This window comes from Glycine max, chromosome 19 (genome assembly GCF_000004515.6).
Source record: "Glycine max cultivar Williams 82 chromosome 19, Glycine_max_v4.0, whole genome shotgun sequence".
In the NCBI taxonomy this organism is placed as follows: Eukaryota; Viridiplantae; Streptophyta; class Magnoliopsida; order Fabales; family Fabaceae; genus Glycine; species Glycine max.
The window spans coordinates 21,134,819-21,147,120 of record NC_038255.2 but is presented as its reverse complement, the minus strand read 5'-3'; positions in this window follow the sequence as shown (position 1 = coordinate 21,147,120).

Here is a 12,302-nt window from a genome sequence, read left to right as displayed (position 1 = left end):
GATACCTCTAGAAAACAGCCATGTGAGATATGGATCGTTGGGAGTAGTTATTAGAGACCCCTAGATATTATCCTATAGGTCCCCAAATAGGGGCATGGAGCAAGCACGCTCTGTGCCATTTGTTCTCATACATTCTTCTGCGAATAGCACATAAATTATAGTTTTTCTGTATAGCTAGTGATATCTTGTCTCTTTAGAGTAACGCGTCACTTTTTAATGCATACGTTGGGGCACCGCAATGCCTAGAACCTAGTATTAAAAAGATGGATCTTTTTCGGTCTTGTATATGTAAATTACCACTTGTTTTTCTTTTCATTTCATGCATGTGCATTGCATCATTCATATCAGAGCCTTGATTCACCCCTTTTTAGGTAAATGATGGGGACAAATCAAATCAGAAAAAGATTCTATCAAGTCATGATTAAGGGCCTAGATGTCACCAGCCTTAAGGAGTTGGGACGGTTGATGGGACCCCTCCAGAGGCAAGCCTTCCGCAAGGCGTACGAAAAGATTTTAGATTTGACCATAGCGGAGGTATTCACGGAAGCCGTTGTATCCCTCACCCAATACTATGACCAGCCATTGAGATGCTTCACGTTTGGGGACTTCCAAATAGTACCGACTGTTGAAGAATTTGAGGAGATTCTAGGATGTCCTCTTGGGGGAAGAAAATCGTATCTTTTCTCCGGGTTTCTTCCCTCCTTGAGCAAGATTGCAATTGTGGTCGGGGATTCGGCGAGAGAGTTGGATCGTATAAAGCAAACTCGAAACAGCGTAGTGGGCCTACCGCAGAAATACTTGGAAGGCAAGGCAAGGGATATGGCAAATCAAGAGGAGTGGGTCCCGTTTGTGGATGTACTAGCTTTGCTAATCTTTGGGGTTGTCCTCTTTCCAAACGTGGACGGTTTGGTGGACCTAGCCGCGATTGATGCTTTCCTTGCATATCACCATAGCAAGGAGAGCCCGGAGGTAGCTATCTTGGCGAACTTATTTGATACATTTGACCGAAGGTGCGAGAAGAACAGCGCACAGATTGTTTGCTGCTTAGCCGCTCTTTGTGTGTGGTTAGTTTCGCACCTATTCCAACAAGACATAAGGCACTCGTGTCCGCTCCAAAGTTATCGCTCATGCGTCGAAAAGAGAAGAGTAGATTGGGACCAATACTTGGCTGGGATAGGAGGCAGAACAATCAACTGGTTTCCTCTATGGAAGGAAGGAAAGGAGGGAGTTCTCTTCTCATGTGGGGACTACCCAAACATTCCGTTGATAGGGATGAGGGGTTGTATTAACTACAATCCCACACTTGCTATAAGACAGTTAGGGTACCCCATGAGGGGAGCACTGACGGAAGAGAGCATCTCGCCTTTCCTTGTGAGAGATTTCGGCGCGCAAAGTTTCAAGATTATACAAAGAGTCCACAAGGCGTGGGAAAGCCCGTTAAGGAAAGATAAAGAACTTAGGGGCATCCGTAATGGCATCATCGGTGGTTATCATGAATGGCTGAGAGTTCATACACGAGGGTTAGATTGGCTCTCCAAGTTGAAAATTATCAACGAGGAGAGCTTCGAAGCTCCAGAAGAGGATGAGGAAGTCCGAGCTCTAAAAACAGAGCTGGGAAAGGCAAGACTCGCCAAAGAAAAATTCAAGTTAGTCGCTACAGACGTCTGGAAAGAGTGTGCCGAGTTACGAGAAGAAAATGCAGCTACCGCAAGAGCCCTTGAACAAGAAACCAAGAGGGCTCGCAAGGAAGAGCATGACCAAGATAAATTCCAAGGAGCTTTGTGGGGCAGCAACAATGAGCTCAAGCTCTGGAGAGAGGAAAGAGACCAGTCACGAGTACATGACATGGTCTTAAAGGAGGAGTTAGCTGCCTGCTCAAGATCCAAGAGGAGTTTGGCCCAACACTTAGAAGCCACAGAGCAAAGCATGCTAGCTATAATAGGGCAGTACAAAGAAGAGTTAAACCAGTCTTTGACCCATGAACAAAAGCTAGTAGAGGACTTCGCACAAGCATACGTCGAGAAGGAAGCAAGACGGAGGGTGATTGATGCATTGCATCAAGAAGCGACCATGTGGATGGATAGGTTCGCCTTGACCTTAAATGGAAGTCAAGACCTCCCGCGACTACTAGCCAAAGCAAGGGCCATGGCCGAAGTGTGTTCAGCCCCATAGGAAATTCACGGGCTAATCAATTACTGTCAACACATGATAGATTTGATGGCCCATATAATTAGAAACCGTTAGGTTCTGTTGTAACACTTTTGTAAAATCTTGGCTAGATAAAAGCTTTTGTTCCTTTTTTAGAAAAAGAGAAGTTCTGAAACTCATCACGTTGTCTAAAAAAGGGCCTTGAGGTGGATCTAAGTGCTCTGATCATTCATTAGCATATTCATGATCTTGTGGCATGCTCACCACTGTTTGTTTCTTTAGGGAACTCACCATAACTAAAAAAGCGCAAAGGCACCCCTATAACACCCGATCAAAAAGTAAGATGGATAACGAAGAGGGAGTGCAAGAACAGATGAAGGCCGACATGTCGGCCTTAAAAGATCAGATGGCTTCTATCACGGAAGCCATGCTAAAAATTCAAAAATCAATAGAAGACAATGCTACGACGGTCGCTTCCAATACAGCTAGGGAAGCGAAACCGGTGCTACAACCCATAATAAACTTGGGCCGAGACAGAAACATGACGGGTTTCAATCGAAGGTATAGTCCTCAAGCCTACCCTTATGGTTTGCCTCCAGACTTCACTCCCCGTACCGCTCCAGACGATTTGAGCCAAGCCCCTACCTTCGAGGGGCAACTCCCTCCTCATGCCGACTATCCTCTACAGGAAGATGATGAAGGAGATGCCCAACTAGGCCCTCTTCTTCCCCTCAAGGAACTGGCCCCCCATGAGTTGCCCCAACCAAACATGATCCGCCATGCCCCATCTCAATCCGTACCCATTAAGGAACTCCTTCCCATTTCAAAAGACAAGGAAAATATCGATCTGCTTGAAGAGAGATTGAGAGCGGTGGAAGGCCTCGGCAACTATCCTTTCTCGGATTTAGCCGATCTGTGTCTGGAACCTGACATCATCATTCCTCCCAAGTTCAAGGTGCCAGACTTCGATAAATATAAAGGGATGACGTGTCCAAAGAGTCATCTTCGGATGTATTGCCGAAGGATGGGGGCATATTCCACGGACGAAAAGTTGTTAATGCACTTCTTTCAAGACAGTCGGAGCAGCAGTGGCGTGGTACACAAATCTGGAAGCCTCTCAGGTCCGGTCGTGGAAAGACTTGGCAACTGCTTTCATTAGGCAGTACCAATACAACACAGATATGGCTCCCAATCGGAACCAACTTCAGAGCATGAGCAAACGGGAACATGATTCCATTAAGGAATATGCTCAAAGGTGGAGGGACCTAGCAGCCCAAGTCATCCCACCCATCACTGAGAGGGAAATGATCATGATCATGGTAGATACGCTGCCTACGTTCTACTACGAGAGGCTAATAGGATATATGCCGGCCAACTTTGCAGACCTCATCTTCGCCGGAGAAAGAATCGAGTCCGAACTGAGGAAAGGCAAGTTTGAATATGCTTCCAATGCTGGCCCCAATAGCAATAGAAGAGCCCTAGTGGTGGGCACACGGAAAAAAAGAAGGGGATACCCACGCGGTCACCACCGCCCCAACGTGAACGAAAATGCCCCAAAATGCTCAAAACTCATACCAACACAACCACCCGAACTTTTCGATCCGAGCCGGAAGTTCCCTCCCAACTCAAGTAGAAGGGCCTGCCACAACAGAAAAACGCCTGCACAACACGCGGCTCCAGCCACACCTCGGCCAGCCAATAATATGACTCCTGGCGCGAGCTATAACAATACACGATGCCCCTCGAGAGACAAGTTCTCTCCTATTCCCATGGCGTATTCCGAGTTATGGCCCTCATTATTGGAAAACCATTTGGTGGTGACCATACCCGGGAAGGTCTTCCAGTCACCATACCCCAAGTGGTACAACTCAAATGCCACGTGCGCATACCATAGTGGAGCCCCCGGACACAACATTGATTCTTGCCTGCCATTCAAGTATAAGGTGCAACACCTAATAAATGTCGGTTGGCTATCATTTCAAGAAGAGGGCCCCAACGTTAAGACCAATCCACTAGCCAGTCATGGAGGAGCTAGCATAAACGCCATCGAAAAGGATAGGTCGTCAGGGCCAAAGAGATTAGAAGATGTGGCTACGTCCAGAAGATTCATCTACCAGTCGCTGCAGGCAGCATGCATGGTCTCTCGTGGCGGAGACAAAAGCGACGAATGTTTGTTTCATCTCGGGGAATCACACGACATGGAAACCTGCCCCGCGGTGGAAGAGCTACTTCAACGGCTCATGGACTAGGGGCAGCTCGAAGTGTCCGAGGGAGGTAGGGAAGAACCGCATATTTGCACGTAGTTGGCAGAAAGGAAGGCTCCCCCAACCCCCAAAGCCTTAGTAATATGTTTCACTAGGAATGTGACCGGCTCCAGGTCCGAGTACCCCCCGACAGTGCCCAAGCCGACGCCATTTTCCTATCAAAGCAATAAGGTCGTCCCATGGAAATATGCCCTTCCCGCTTTTGGAGAAGGGGCTGCAACCGAGGTTGACTCCTTGTCAGCCAAAGTGACCAACATTACCGGCCTTAGTGGCGTAACCCGCAGTGGTCGGGTGTTCGCTCCCCCTCACTCGGCGGAATTGCCCTCCAAGGGGAAAGCACCCATGATCCAAGAGTCCGCAGGCGCAGCCACCCTGTCAAAAGAAGTGGATCCCCCGGTAGTAAAGGGAGATGAAAAGAAAGAAGGTCTTCAAGGAAAGGCGATGACCTTGGAAGAGGCTCATGAGTTCCTTCGTCTCATCCAACAAAGTGAGTTTAAAGTAGTTGAGCAATTGAATAAAACCCTAGCAAGGTTCTCTTTGCTCGAACTGCTCATAAACTCCGAGCCTCATCGTGCACTATTGGTAAAGGTCCTCAACGAAGCCCACGTAGCACACGACATCTCAGTCGAGGGTTTTGAAGGCATTGTTAATCACATAACTACCAATAACTATATCGCGTTTCTGGAAGAAGAGATTCCAGTTGAGGGGAAAGGGCACAACAAAGCTCTACATGTGTCTGTCAGATGCATGGACCATGTCGTCGCTAAGGTACTCATCGACAATGGTTCAAGTTTAAATGTGATGCCAAAGACCACCTTGGAGAAACTTCCTTTTAATGTGTCACGTCTAAAACCAAGTTTGATGGTAGTACGAGCTTTTGACGGTAGTCGGCGGAAGGTGATTGGGGAAATTGACATCCCTATTCAGATAGGCCCCCACACTTGCAATGTGGTTTTCCAAGTGATGGACATAAGTCCCGCCTATAGCTTCCTTTTGGGGAGGCCATGGATTCACGCGCTAGGAGTGGTCCCTTCGACGCTTCACCAGAAATTGAAATTCACAGTTGGTGGACTCTTGATGATAGTGTCGGGCGAAGAGGATATGTTGGTAAGCTGCCCCTCCTCAACACCATATGTAGAGGCAACGGAGGAATCATTGGAAATAGCTTTCCAATCCTTCGAGGTGGTAATTTGTGCCTCTGTGGAAACAGGTCCATTGCTACCTTGTCTTTCTAATGCGGCCCTGATGGTGGTGTGGGTAATGCTCAGGCACGGTTATGAGCCTGGAATGGGTATGGGCAAGGACAGCCACGGGAATGCCGATGTAGTTGGCATAAGGGGTAACCCGTACAAATATGGGTTAGGGTATGAACCCGGGAAACCTGGAAGAAGGAATGCACCATCAAGACTCTGGGCAGATAGGGCATGGCCCGGTCATGTTAGCCAGTGTTTCACAAGTGCCGGGATAATGTTCGAGGAAGAGGTGGCGGCAATAGGAGAAGAGGCTCCACAAGATCCGCCGAGTTTCGTTCGACCGTGCCATCCCTATTTCCAAGTGGGGAACTGGCACGTGATGAGCCAGTCGGAAGTCTATACCGCTGATTCAATGTAATTGGAGGCTATAGATTCCTTTCTCTTTTGTTTTGTGAAACCTACCTTATTAAATAACAAAGAGATCTTGTTTCATCTGTTCTTGCGATTCCACCTTTTCTCATATCATTTTGCATGTTTTTGTTTTTTGTCTTGAATGGTATAGATGTGAGGATTGATCCTTTGAGGATCCTAACAACGAGGGTTTGATAATCGATTTTGACCGAGATGTAAGTCAAACGATAAACGAAGAAGAGGAAGAGGACGTCCTTTCACCAGAGTTGGAGAGATTGATCGCTCAGGAAGATCGCGAAATGAAGCCTCACCAAGAGGAAACCGAACTGATAAACTTAGAGACTGGAGAGGGAAAGAAAGAAGTGAAAGTAGGAACCGGTATGACCGCACCTATACACCAAGGTTTGATAACCCTTCTTGAAGAATATCAAGACATCTTTGCATGGTCGTACCAAGACATGCCAGGTCTGGACCTCGACATTGTGCAGCATAAGTTGCCATTAAATCCTGGGTCTTCCCCGGTTAAGCAAAAATTGCGAAGAATGAGACCCGAAATGTCTTTGAAAATTAAAGAAGAAGTGAGAAAACAGTTCGATGCGGGTTTCTTGGTTGTGGCTCGATACTCGGAGTAGGTAGCCAACATTGTCCCGGTCCCAAAAAAGGATGGCAAAGTGCGAATGTGTGTAGACTATCGGGATTTAAACTGTGCTAGTCCTAAAGACAATTTTCCCTTACCACACATTGATATACTGGTAGATAATACAGCTAAGTTCGCCCTTTTCTCATTTATGGATGGTTTCTCAGGGTATAACCAGATAAAAATGGCACCCGAAGATGTGGAGAAGACTACTTTCGTCACCCTATGGGGGACGTTTTGCTATAAAGTGATGGCCTTCGGGCTAAAAAATGTTGGGGCAACCTATCAACGCGCCATGGTAGCTTTATTCCACGACATGATGCATAAAGAAATAGAAGTCTATGTAGATGACATGATTGCCGAATCTCGGACAGAGGACGAACACCTCATCAATCTGCGTAAGCTGTTTGGAAGGCTGCGGAAATACCAACTGAAACTAAACCCCGCCAAGTGCACCTTCGGGGTAAAGTCGGGCAAGTTGTTGGGTTTCATCGTGAGCCAGAAAGAGATAGAGATAGATCCTGAGAAAGTGAAGGCCATTCTTGAAATGCCAGAGCCACGCATGGAGAAGCAGGTTCGAGGTTTCCTGGGCAGGTTGAATTACATCGCGAGATTCATCTCGCAACTCACCCCTACCTGCGAACCCATCTTTAAACTATTGCGTAAAAACCAAGCGGTCCTGTGGAATAGAGACTGCCAATAGGCCTTCAAAAAAATAAAACAGAGCCTCGCAAATCCCCCGGTGCTCATGCCACCTATAATAGGAAGACCTCTTTTCCTGTACATGACTGTATTAGACGAGTCTATGGGGTGCGTACTGGGTCAGCACGATGACTCTGGGAAGAAGGAATAAGCCATTTACTATTTAAGCAAGAAGTTTACCGCCTGTGAGATGAATTACTCGATGTTGGAAAGGACGTGTTGCGCCTTGGTATGGGCGTCACATCGTCTTAGGCAGTACATGCTCAGTCATACCACTTGGCTTATTTTCAAAATGGATCCCGTGAAATACATCTTTGAGAAACCGGCCCTCACGGGACGAATCGCTAGGTGGCAGGTACTACTATCTGAATTCGATATTGTGTATGTCACCCAAAAGGTGATAAAGGGAAGTGCCTTGGCAAATTATTTGGCCCAACAACCCCTCCAAGATTATCGGTCGATGCACCCTGAGTTCCTGGATGAAGACATCATGGCCCTATTCGAAGGGAAGCAGACGCACGAGGATATAGACAAAAGGATTGTTTGTTTTGATGGGGCATCTAATGCTTTGGGCCATGGAGTAGGGGCAGTCCTTGTATCCCCAGATGATCAATGTATTCCTTTCACGGCCAGGCTAGGTTTCAATTGTACCAACAATATGGCCGAATATGAAGCGTGCGCCCTTGGGATTCAGGCTGCCATTGATTTTGACGTAAAACTACTAAAAGTGTATGGAGACTCGGCTTTGGTAATACATTAGTTGAGAGGAGAATGGGAAACTAGGGATAAAAAATTGATACTCTATCAAACTTATATCTTGAAGTTAACCGAATTCTTTGACGACATTTCTTTCCACAACATACCTCGGGAAGAGAAGCAAATGGTCATTTCATTGGCCACCTAGGCATCCATGTTTCAAATTTCCCCAAACGGGGATTTGCCGTACATTGAATTCAGATCTTGGGGCAAGCTGACACATTGTTGTGCGATAGAGGAAGAGCGAGATGGGAAACCGTGGTATTTTGACATCAAACAGTATGTCGAGAACAAAGAATATCCACCAGGGATTTCAGACAATGACAAAAGAACGTTAAGGAGATTGGCTACTGGTTTCTTTGTGAGTGGTACCATCCTGTACAAACGAAACCACGACATGACCCTCCTTCGATGCATAGATGCCAAAGAGGCGAACTACATGATTGAGGAAGTCCACGGGGGTTCATTTGGGACACATGCCAATGGGCATGCTATGGCAAGGAAGATCCTTAGAGCTGGTTATTACTGGCTCACTATGGAAAGCGATTGCTGCACCCATGTAAGGAAATGCCATAAGTGTCAAGCGTACGCAGACAATGTCAATGTTCCGCCACATCCTCTGAATGTCATGTCCGCCCCTTGGCCTTTTTCCATGTGGGGGATAGATGTCATAGGGGCCATTGAACCCAAGGCTTTGAACGATCATCACTTCATTCTCGTGGCGATAGATTATTTCACCAAATGGGTCGAAGTGGCTTCCTATACCAATGTCACGAGGAGTGTGGTGGTCAGATTCATAAAGAGGGAACTGATTTGTCGATACGAACTCCCTAGGAAAATCATTATTGACAATGGCACCAATCTGAATAACAAAATGATGCAGGAAATGTGCGAGGATTTCAAGATCCAACATCATAACTCCACCCCCTATCGGCCGAAGATGAATGGGGCTGTGGAGGCTGCAAATAAAAATATTAAGAAGATTATTTAGAAGATGACGGTGTCATACAAAGATTGGCATGAGATGTTGCCTTTTTCCCTGCATGGATATCGAACCTCGGTACGAACTTCTGCTGGGGCAACGCCGTACTCCTTGGTTTATGGGATGGAAGCGGTACTCCCATTTAAGGTAGAGGTCCCTTCCCAGAAGATACTAGCGGAATCGGGCCTAGAAGAATCAGAGTGGGCTCAAACACGCTATGACCAACTCAACCTTATTGAAGGTAAGCGTTTGATGGCCATGAGCCATGGGCGCCTGTATCAACAAAGGATAAAGAACGCATTCGACAAGAAGGTTCAATGAGGGGGACCTTATGCTGAAAAAGATATCCCACGCTATTAAAGATAATCGAGGGAAGTGGGCCCCGAACTATGAAGGGCCTTTCGTTGTGAAAAAGGATTTTTCTAGAGGGGCTCTGGTGCTCACCAACATAGATTGCGAGGAGCTACCCTCGCCCGTGAACTCCGATGTTGTCAAGCGATATTACGCTTAAGATCTGGGGCAATTGAGGAAATCGCTGCATGTTCTTGTTTTTTTTGTGTGTTCTTCTTGGTTTCCTCCATGGATTCATGTCCGCTGTAATTTTCTCGCCACAGTTCTTTAAAAGAATAGAACATGGGTTTGAGGCTTCAGTCCTCACTTTGGTTTTAAACCATGTGCAGTTTGTGATAACCTGAGCCCTTTCGCTCAGTTCATGGGGTGCCCCAAGCGCTTAATTAAAACTGAACCTAACTAGCTTTCACTAAGAAGATTATTGCATTTGAAAACACTCATGCATACGTATACGCATGCATATTTTGTGATAACAGGGGCAGAATCGTCTTAGGCAATGGTCAGATGTCGAGACAAAGCTAAAGGCAGAAACCAATCAAGGTAAAATGGTAACGCGGCCACAGTTCACCGCGCAATGTCGTTTCCTACTTTCAGGCACTTAGGGACGGACACAAGTAGAGGCTAGGGTCTTAACCGATGGATCGTCGTCCCTTGCCCAACTCTGGACAAACAGAAAGCACCGCTGCAAGGCAGCCCAGTATCCTTTAAATTCCCGTAATTATTACTATTATGTCTTTAAAGTAAATATTGGATGCCTAATATACCCTGAGGGGGTTCGAGTAAGCGAACGCCGACCCATAGAAGCCTTACTTATTGGATGCCTGGGCGAGCAACCCCTGCACGAAATGGGTTAAAAGGGGGGAGGGGGAAGGTTTCTGCACCAAAAACTCTCCCCCCTCATTCAAAAAAGCAAGAGCTCACGGGATTCACGGATTTTGCAGCCCTTAGGTCACCATTTTTCACGTTTTGGATTCCATTTTGCTCTATTATTCATCTCCAACAAGTAAGTACCTCATTCTTGGGCTCTCTAGCTTTCCATTGATGTATTTTGGTGCTCTAAGTTGCATGTATTTGCTCAAAAACGTGAGGGATTTATCCTTGAATTGTTGTTTGTTTTTGTTGAATTGAGGGGTTGTAGGGGATGGCCTTAGGCTTAGGTTGTGTTCTGAATTAATGGGGCATGCCACATTGCCCCCATTCCCTTGATTTTCATGCTTAAACATGTGCCCACCAAGTGTTCGGTGAAATGCCTTAATGGCATTTGCGCATGATTTTGTGAAACTTAGCTTGTGAAACAAATTGTGGACATATGGCTGCCATTGTGAGTGTGTGGGCAGTTTGTAGAAGCTAGACTAAAGTGCCAAAAGCATGACTTACGCCTAGGAATCTAAGTTTTTGGTTTTGAATGTAAAAAAATACATGAATGTTAGAACATGTTTGAGAAGTTTTTAACTAGAATTTAAACTTGCTGCCTTATGAGGAATACCTTGTGCCTAGATAGCATGAAAAATACCTTTGAATAGTATGTACATATGTGAATATACAGCATGAAAAGAAAAACCCTTCAATAGTATGTATATATGTGAATATATAGCGTGAAAATGCCTTGCAAAGTGTGTGAATATGTAGCATGCAAATGCCTTGCAAAGTGTGTGAATATATAGCATGAAAATGCCTTGTAAAGTGTGTAAATAGGTAGCGTAAAAATTCCTTTCAAAATACGTATATTTGTGAGTAGGTAGCATAAGGAGCCTTTCAAAAAATGTGCATATATGTGGGATGTAGCATGAAAAGGCTTGTCAAAAACATACATGGATGTGTGTCATAAAATTGCCTTTCACCAAAAAAATTTTATGTGTGCGTGTGTAAATGCATGTATATAGATATGTGTCATAAAATAGCACATGCCCCAATGTGATTATTTTGTGAAGTGCATGTTGACACTCGCGCCATATAAGTGTTGTTTGGCTCTTGTTCGTAATGATTGGTATTTTTCTTGTAAACTAACTTTCCAAATGTTTGTCCTCGCAGGAAATGGCTCCGAAAAAGCTTTCCGCAAAGAGATCTAGGAGGGACACCGCGGATGAAGGGACCAGTGCCGCCCCCGAGTTTGATAGCCACCATTTCAGGAGCACCGAGCACCAGCAGTGCTTTGAGGTCATCAAAGGATGGTCGTTCCACCGAGAGAGACGCGTCCAGCTCAGGCACGATGAGTACACTGATTTTCAAGAAGAGATAGCTCGCCGACATTGGACGTCGCTAGTCACTCCCATGGCTAAGTTTGACCCATATATAGTCCTGGAGTTTTATGCTAATGCTTGGCCCACAGAGGAGGGTGTGCAGGACATGCGGTCATGGGTGAGGGGTCAGTGGATTCCTTTTGACGCAGATGCCCTCGGCCAGTTCCTGGGTGACCCGCTGGTGTTAGAGGAAGGCCAAGAGTGCGAGTTTAGTCAGAGGAGGAACATGGCCGATGGGTTCGACGAAGAGGCCATTGCCCAACTATTATGCATACCGGGTCAGGACTTCGCTCGGACCGCTGCAGGGAGGCAGGTGCGGATCATGCGCACCAGCATGACCACCTTGACCCAAATGTGGATGACATTGTTGCTCAGCAATATCTTGCCTAGTGATCATAACTCTGACCTTCCTTTGCCAAAGTGTCAGCTGGTGTATGCCATCCTGACACGGATGAGCGTCCATGTGGCTCAGTTGATTGCTGACGACATCTATTTGTTTGTAGGTATGCCACCCACCAGGCACCCTCTAGACCCGGATAAGTCTAACAGGGCTCTGGGGTTTCCAGCATTGATCACGGGCCTCTGCCAGTCATTCGGGGTTCCCGTCACACCTAGTAA